Source organism: Charadrius vociferus, unplaced genomic scaffold (assembly GCF_000708025.1).
Source record: "Charadrius vociferus isolate BGI_N301 unplaced genomic scaffold, ASM70802v2 scaffold59, whole genome shotgun sequence".
Lineage (NCBI taxonomy): Eukaryota > Metazoa > Chordata > Aves > Charadriiformes > Charadriidae > Charadrius > Charadrius vociferus.
The window spans coordinates 5991153-6000996 of NW_009661371.1; positions in this window are offsets into that span (position 1 = coordinate 5991153).

The window sequence follows — 9844 nt, forward strand, 5'->3', positions numbered from 1 at the left end:
GCTGCAGTCGCTGGGGGCGGGGGGGGGAGCAAAAGGCAGGATCAAGTCTGCAAGCGAGGAGCGCGACCCCTTCCCGGCCCTTTCCCGGCGGCACAAGTGACACGAAATAACGAGCTGAGAAGCAATTTCGGTCTTCCACCAGCGTAGCCTTTACTTGATGTTTCACATCTCCTTGTTACAAGTTTAATCTGCAAAGGTCTGCTTTCTCGGGCTGCTCTAAGTGGAATTATCTCCAGCCATCGCATAACGTGGGGGGCAGGGGATACCCCCTCTGACTAATTTGAGGGGCAGAAAAATTACTCCAAAAAATCTCTGCATTCTTTTTTTACCTACTACAAACACTTGCTGTTGAGCGGCCGAGTGCCCACAGCAGCACTGGCACTGAGTCCAAGGCAAATCAGGAACTCTGAACACCTTAATCTCATCTAGCAGGTCTGTGCAGCAAAGAAAGAACAAAACCAGATGAAAGACAAAAAACAGCAAAAATTAAAACACCACAGAAAATTTCTTTACCTGTGCAACACAAATAAGCATGTCTAAATAACCACCACTTCGCAAGGCCTCGGATTTTAAAATCAGAGAAACTCAGGCATATGCGTTCAGGAGGAAAAAAAAAAAAGGGGGAATCAAATAACCTGACACACCTTTACTCCAAGTCACTGTTAGCTGCAGCTGCCCTGAATCTGGAACTTTCCCTCTGCCCGCTCTCCCATGAGCTAAATTTATTGCTTACTTAACCTTAGGTTATGGTAATGAAAGTAATGCCACTTAAAATTCACACAAGTGGGTTTCAAACTCAGCTCCATGTGGCACTTACCACAAAAGCTGTAAAAATATTGCCCACTAAAATGTACTTCATTAGGAGTTACCCTGAATGAGTGGGCTTTTGGTCTTAAATGATACTCGATATAAATCTGTGCCATCTAAGTCACCAGAGCAGAATCGTCTTTGTTACGGGTGGCAGACACCCTTTTAACCAGCCGTGTGCTGGAGACCAGAGCTGAGGCTGCCTCCGCACTGGGGCAGAGCCAGCGAGCGAGGGCTGGGCTTGCAGCTCCGGCTCCTCCTGAGGGTCAGCCAAAGCAAGACCATGCCAATGCCATGTCTTCTCACTGGCATCACGAGCTCACCTCATCCGGCTTTGCCGGCTCTGCGTAATCACCACATGGCTACATGAAACCGCAACAGGCGATGTAGCTTACCCCTGAGTGACATTTTACTGTCAAAGTTAACATCAGTGATTTCGGACAAAAGGCATCTCTGCCTGAGGTTTGGCTACTCTGATTTTCAAGCTAGCTAGGTGTGCACCTGATCGTTATGTCTCAGACCTGCTGCCTCTGCTAACTAAATTTATTGGGTCTCCCTAGTCCACAAAGTCTGTTTTAGGGTCCAATAAAGAACCTCCCAACCCCCAGGGCCTCTTGAAGCATCGCTTCAGCCAGAGCCAGACATAGGTGCTTTACCCAAAGGGCAAGCGTGCAGGTGATATGGTGAGTCAGTACACCTTAATTCCAAGAGTAAGACTTTACCCCAGCCCAAAAATCAACATCTGGATTTAATCATGATCGCTGCTGTCACTCGTACAGCATGAGGTGAGCAGTCCAGCCGTGGGACTTGACGGGACAATGGCAGGAGCAGAGTGGGTGAGGGGCTGTGTTCTGCAAGGAGACAACTGGGCAGGTTTTCTCACCAGCTGGGACCAAACTGCACCCGGCAATGAGGTGGCCTAGGTTCCAGGCTCTGGCTTTTTCTTTTCCTTTAGCCAAGCTCTGTTCTTCCATATTTATTAAATATCAGACTGAAAACCAGCAAATGCCACTGCTTCTTGGTCCCTCACCTCTCCCCGTAGCAGAGATGCAACCTAAGAGCATGACTAGGAACCACCTCAGAAACACAGCACTGCTGGCAAGTGACCAGGAGTTCTTCTTCCCTGCCCACCTCTCCAAAATGGACCAGACATCAGGAATGGATGAGGTTGCATCACCTGGGCAGCTGCACCGTTCCCTGTCTCCTACCCCACCAGCTCCCGAGCCAGAAGGGAGATCCCTCCCCGTCCTGGGTGCTGGCAAGTCATGGGGAGAGCCTACAGCTCTGCAGATGCCTCCGGGTGATCACACAGTCTCCCCCACCACACATATCCTTCTGACTCTCCAGGAGGATTTTGGTCAAAAGTTTAACACCAACAGACAGAAAGGGTGAAATAACGTGCTGTGAGGTGACTGGAAATGCACTGTGTAACTATCGGAGCTCTTCAAAAGGAAGCACAAAATGCTGTCAGCCCAAGCCGATGGTTCACCCAGTCACTTGCAAGTCCAACCTGGAGCCTACCCCTCCCTGGGATTTTGTCATCTACACCTAAGAGAGCAAGCAAACACCAGCCTAACCGGCACACAACCACCCACAGTCACGGGAAAGCAACCTCAGGGGAAACTCACCTTGGAACTGCTCTGCCCGTCTTTGATCTGCTCAGGAGGCTGGATAGAGAAGAAGGAGCAGGGAAAGGGGAAGGATCCTCTGGTATTCCTCCAGCTGAGATCCTAAAGATTGGTGAGGAAGGCTGGAGACTCCCCCTTAAAGCAGAACTCCACCTTATCCCAGTATCACATGATGGTACTCTGCTGAGCAGATCCTGAAAATCTCACTGCAAGCACATCGCCTTTAAATTACACATCTGGGGGTGGGTTGCCTAGTAATTCCGAAATAAATGCAATTAAATATTGAAACAAAAGAGGAGGGGGGAGAGCGCAAGGAAAAGCTCAGGAAGGGAGACAGCTTCAAATCACTGTCTGGCTGTTTCAGCATTTTGTCTGCAAGTTATTGCCATCTTGTGGCCAAACTTAAGATGGAAATAAAAGCTTTGTGGAAAGTGGACGAGAAGGTGATTTTAAGTCTAAGGAGCAAGTTACTAAGTGCGGGTTTGGCTTTTTAAGCCAGTACAACTAGCTTCTGGTCTGTATTTATCATGAAGAGCAATGACTGGATTAATAAGAATTGTCAAGTTGCTGTTCTTGCTATTTTTTCCAGCTAGAAGCAATGAGAAATTATTTTAAAAGTAAAATAAGTCCGTAAAGTATCAAATCTCAAGAAAATACAGCTGTCACTGTGGCCCCTGTAGGTATTTTTCTGATTCATCCCAGCCAAGTGGTTCACCATCCTGTACGACCCATGGAAAAAGAAGGCATTTCTGGAGGTTCGTACAGAGCAGTGAGATATTCCAGGGACCTGGAAGGAAAATGGACTCCTGAAAATAAAGAACAAATCTCCATGGTGAGAGGCAGAGCTGGAAAGGTGGTGGCTGTTGCCTTGCCCAGCTCTTCTGCTTCTTTTGAAAACTCCAGTTTCCAGCAACAAGACTTTTTTTTTTTTATGCAACTGTCATGAGTAGCTCTGCAAACTACTACAAGCTGTAGGAGGATAGTTTACTGTTTACTGCAAAAATTCGTAAAAGCAAAATGGAAAATTTTATTTTCTGTTCGCTCTTTTCATGATCCTGAAATACCTTGCTCTCTCACTCATAAAAAGCACTGCTGCTGCAGATCTACTTCAATGGGCATAAAACCCAGTGAGTTTGAAAGTCCGAGAGAAGTTACCCAGATAAACTTAAGCAGCATTTTGAAAATGCCCTGACAAACCCTGCAGGCTGTCGTAGGAGTTTGGATTTCATGGAAAACAAAAGTGCCCTAACTCTTCCAAGGCTCTAGATTAATTTTTCAAGTGTAAGGAGCTACATGCACTTGCAGTCTTACCTTCAGGCATATTCCTATTATGTGGCGACACTGTTACGTCGCGGATAACTCTCAAGTGAGGAACCATTCTAATTAGATCTAAAAAATCAGTTGCACATAATAAATGATTCTAACATTTTTTACAGAATGAGCCTGCTGGGAAGGTTTCAGAACCCAGCACTGAGGTTGATGTTTATACTGTATTTCCAGGAGCTCAGCTCAACTGCATTGTAACTGCAGTCCTCGATGTGAGAAAGGAAAGTGCAGGCATATCTCAAGTTTGCTATAAACCAGTAGCCGGGGCCCTGCTGACATTTTAACAGCAGCAGCCAGAAGGTAAATGCAGGCTGTATATATTGCCTGTCAAGAACTTCAGTCATTTGTGGGTCATTAACATGCACCAGACTCCATCTGAGCAGAGCAAAGGTGGATACATGCAGGCAGAGATCTAAGCTGAAGATCCCATAAAGTGCATATTTCTGTCTGAAGCAGTGACACTCTAGGACATGTAGAACTGAGGACTCTCATTGCTATGGATGTGGAATGATCCATTCACATTACAAAAAAAAAAAATATAAACAAGAGAGAATTATTGTCCAATATAGAGATGTTCAGGGCAATAGATGTATTGCTAGGCAGAGAAAAAGTCTTTTTCTATGTCAGGATGATCCCACTACTTCCCTGTAATGCTCTTACTTATATGGGCAAGATGGCTATTTTAAAAGTTAAAATAAGCGTTCCGTGATACAGAATTGTAGTACTCTGCCAACTGGTATCCGGAGCAGAGATACATGTTTAGGACCAGTTCAGAATAAGAGACTTGGGTTTACCTGACAGGGTTTTGGTAGCAGGGGGGCTGCGGGGTGGCTTCTGTTGGAAGACACCAGGAGCTGTCCCCATGTTGGATTGAGGCATTTTCAGCTGACTCCAAAATGGACTCACCGCTGGTGAAAGCTGAGCCCGTCAGCGGTGCTGGTGGTGCCCCTGGGATAACATATTTAAGTAAGGGTAAAAAATGCTGCATACCAGTTGTGAGAGAGGACTGAGAAAAATGTGAGAGAACCAGCTCTTCAGACACCAAGGTCAATGAAGAAGGAGAGGGAGGAGGTGCTCCTGGTGCCAGAGCACAGATTCCCCTGCAGCCCATGGTGAGAACCATGATGGCACAAGTTGTTCCTCTGCAGCTATGGAGGACCACAGTGGAGCAGATACCCATGCTGTGGTCCATGGAGAAGACCCCACCCAGGAGCAGGTTTGCTGGCAGGACTTGTGAGCCTGTACGGGACCCATGCTGAAGCAGTCTGTTCCTGAAGGACCGTATCCCATGGAAGAGACCCACGCTGGAGCAGTTCTTGAAGAACTGCAGCCTGTGGGAAGGACCCACGTTGGAACAGATTGTGAAGGACTGTATCCCATGGAAGGGACCCCATGCTGGAGCAGGGGAGCAGCATGAGGAGGAAGGAGCAGCAGAGACATGTTAGGAACTGCCCGCAACCCCCATTCCCCATTGCCCTGTGCTGCCCAGGAGGGTGGGAGCGTAGAAGAGTCGGGAAGAAGGACTGAGGTTGAGCCTGGGAAGAGAGGGGTGGGGGGGTGTTAGCTTTGTCTTTGTTTCTCACCATCCTGCTCTACTTTGAATGGGTTAACCTACCACAGAGGCATTAATTTGGTGTCCTAGCAAAATCCCAAGTAGAGAAATGCCATTGTTTCTGCCACAGGAATGTCCAAAGTTTCAGATAGGTATGATCTTCTTTTCCTCCATTTTGCCATTAGTCATGATGATCTACGTTTCAGCTGTAAATGCAGCGATTCATAATATTTCACATTTTAATGGTTAGTATATACAAGAATTTCAAACATCGTATAAACACAGCTAAAGTGAGCCTCACAATACTTCTTTTATACTATGGAAATATACTAATTACCTATAAGAGATTGAAGATAGAGCGTATGTGTCACTAAGTCACCTTAACTCACAGTGATGGCAACAAATATTCATAGGGTTACTCACATTGCAGATGGACGCAAGGTCAGGATTTAAATAGTGCAGTAGAGCAATGGAAGAGGCTCCCTCAGTCACTGAGTCTTTCAAACATATTATGCTATACATATGCATGTGTGTATATATATGTGTACACACATGCTATAACCCAAGTCTTACTACAAGCTTCCTGCTCTGTCATACTGTTGTGTGCCCATCTCAGATGACTGAATCTCTGGAGCTGTACCAATCTTCTCTGAAGCACTTCACATACACGTAAGCACTAAAACACACTAACAAATAATCACTCTAATAACCACAGACAGGCTCTTTGCAAATTCTTTCCGTTATAGCTATATAAAATACATGTTGTGCAGTAAATTCCGCATAGCATCAGGTATATTCTGTAGGAAACACAGGCTTCAGCAGTTCCCAGCTATTCTGTGCATCTCCAGTCTCAACGCCAAGCTAAGTGTCTCGAGATGGAGCACCAAACTCACAAAGATGTCAAATGCTTCCTCAGTAACTCTTATTCTATTGATGACCGCTGTCAGGACAGGAGAATATGAGAGTAGCAAGATAGACATTGCGGTAAAAATTATCCTCTTCCAGGGAGCAATTTTTTTCAGTGCATCAAAGGCACCCCAGACTGGAAGACTGTGTTTGTTGGTGTGTGTATGTTTATTTGTGTGAAGGCATGACACTGCAAAAAGAGAGTAAGTACAATAAACAGAACACAAGTACCTCAACTAAGGAAACAGAACAGCTTGAGTAAAAGAATACAGAATTTCTTTGAAGCGAAGGCATTGAGAAGGGAACAAGATGTTTTTAAGAAACACATGGAAAAAAAATGCCAAGAGATCAACCCATTAAAATTCTCTCACACTGTAACTCTCAAAAATGGAAAAGATCTTCTAAAATGAGCCTGTCACTTTCATTACGATGTATTGTCATATGTTCAGGCAATGCAATCCCTCTGTAAAACTTAAAATCCACCTAGTGAAAGAACACCACAAGGCGTTTGTGATTTCTACTGTATATAAAACAAACTGAAGTTGCCGCTATGGAAATGAATGGAAACACTCTCTGAAGGTTTTTTTTAACTTTATTTTTATTGTTTTCATTTTCCAGTAATGAACATCAGTACCATTGAAATACTTGCATTTCACATTATGCTATTCACAGATAAGGGAACTCATGCTCCTTGGGGCAAAAGTCTGTCATCAGCAGACTAAATAGGCGTTTGGCTGCTGAGTACAATGAGAATAGCAGCAAATTCTCTGTTTGGCCTAGAGTGTGTTTATTCTGCAATGACTGCAACTGACACCAAACATAACAACACTTCATTTGACTGCTAATGTCACAAACTCAAAGAAGCTGCGTGAATAATTACGTGGTTAATCTCTGCTGAGCCTTGCTGCTGCAGTTCCACTTTCAACAATATAGCCATGCTAACTAGTGTAAAGCTATCCCGATCATATGCAGTGTTACTTAAAGACTACTTGAGATATAATCTAAATTATGTTCCCCCGGCTAAAATACTAAGTCACGTTTTCTGCTATGGCCACCCCACTCTGTCCACTCAGGGTTCAAACTCACATACACTCACACACAAGCTCTCAACTGGCTTCACATGAAGCAAAAACAGGCGCTGCACTTCAGCATCACAATCCAGAAGGGGCATTAATAGTCAATATGTGTAATACCAGCCAACAAATGTGATGACACGTTAGGCAGCAAAAATGATCAATGACATGCTCACCCTTGGAAGTATTTTATTAGCGAACTGTCAGATTGTCCCGCCTTTCATTGCGAAAACATCTCAACCGTTGCAACCTTTTCAGTACTCCAAGTACATGCTGTCTTCATGCCCAGCTTCCTTATGCGAGGTAAGAATCTGTGGAAAGGATGGGCCAAATACACACCTACAGAAGCAAGATATTAGTGGTATCCTTAATAGTATTTTGTACTAGTATTTTAATAGTATTTTTGGGGGGGATAAACAGTTGGGTTGATGTGTGTGAAAAATTTTGACCAACAGAAACGCTTTACGTGTATCTCACAAAATGCCTCAAACTATGTCCTACTGGTTTAGACTGTCTTGCCCACAGATAGGTGCTCCGTTGGTAGCAGACTTTACAATAACATTAGACTTTGATTTGTGGCCAGCTTTGACTCAGGGCAACTGACCGCATGCTGTGAAATTTGGACGTTAGGTGGCTTAGACCTTGATTTTTTTGTGGCATTCATCAGGTCTCACCAACTTCAGCTGGAGCTTTGAGTCTTCTTGTGTTTCACAGTTAGCCTTTAAAGGCTAAATTTTCAAAGATATTGGGACAATACTCCCAAAAGAAAGATACATTTGGGAATCTGTTAAGAAACATGCCAAAATTAATTTGTATTCTTATAACCAGAGTTGTGTCCTGTATTTTCTGTTGTGCCCTTCTGACTAGGGAATCCCAGCCTGCTGTCTCCAATGCACCATTTTTCTTCCCCAGCTTCTCCAGAACAGGTATCTTTCACCATCATCATCTCTTACTTCCTCAAGGACTCCTCCATGGTTTCAACAACCCTATGGAGGCTGGTTTCTGGGGTACTTGTGCTATTATCTGTTGTCAGTCATGACATTAGATACCTCTAATGCCAGTACCTTTCGTATCTCTATATCACCCATTTTATTATTCAGTAGTATTACTGGCAAGACAGTGGTACACAAATGGTGAAAAGGAAAAAATGATAATGGTCTGAAAAGTAATTGCCTCTGATGTGCACAAGTATCAGCAACGAATTGTCCAAATACAGCTAGGAGAAATCTGGTGTTATTTACAGGTCCACGGACGGACGGACAACACAAACAAACAAACAAACCCATACCTGCCAGTACATTACTGGTTGATGAACCCTCCTGAAATAAGACAACTAACAAAACAAGTATGATATTTATTCTTAGAGAAAATTGCTTTGAGGAAGAAACACTTGTCTTACTGACTGGTCTTGCTAAGCAGCATGTAATTTCTGGAGGCTGTTTGGGAAACTGTAGTAGGGGACTGCCCGCCTTAGAAATGGTCAGCATGGAGGTAGGCTGTTTGTCTCTTTACGAAGCTACAATGACATCTGACACAAATCACAGCTGTGCTATGCAAGAAACCATGATTTCTCATTTGTGAGTTCTGCCAGCAAATTTAGATATTTTTTTTTCAAAGACGGTGTCAGTCAGCTGTAGCCGGAGGTTTTCATACAAATATACAGTGCCTCTAAAACTTCCCTCTTTCCAGGAGGGAATTTGCACTTCAAGCAGTGGGGTCAGCAGTGTGGGAAGCCCTCCTGGAACAAGGGACATCCATGAAAATCAGTGCCCTGGGAGATGATCTTAATCTTTGCCCATAGCAAGTCAGAAACAGGGTGGGTTTCTATCTTCACGTCAAATATTTGCATGAAAAGCTCCAAAGCCATCAGTGTTTGGTGGGGAGGTGGTCGAAAATGCTAAGAACAGCTGCTCAGCCCTAAAAAGGATTAATTTTGTTCTCCTTTGTGACTAATAGGAGAGCTGTCTTAAAAGGGTGAGATGGATCTGCACGTCACTTCCACCTGGCAGCTCCCTGGGCTCCACTTGCACATGCAGTGATTCACCAGCAGTGGGTGGTGAATAATGCAGAAGCGGGCGAAAGAAGATGGGACGCAATTTTCCTCACCATCCTGAGCTCATCCGCTGAAGATTAAGGTTAATTGTTCCTTGATCTCTCACCCTAAAATGAATATTTTTTAACCTAAATTAAATAAGGAACCTAACAGGGCTTTCAAAGTTATTTTACAATATGGTTGATCCAGCTGTTTTGTCTTTGTGTGGCAGAGTCTTTCACAGGCTAATTATACTGACAGCTTTTCTGCAGTGCTGTGTTAATATCAACTGTGGAAGGAGTGCCTTGGCAAATGGAAAAGTCATTACATTTTCGTGTCAGATTCTGCCACTTGTGCTCCCAGAGACCTGCACGTCACTCAGTTCTCCAGTAGCCCTGTAATTGGACTATGATCAATGACTCTTCTTGTACTAGAAGATAGCAGCTGGTGAGAACAGCAGAATTTGTCTTTTCATGCTCTGTGCTATGACATACCCAACAATTTTTGCGCTTTAAAATAT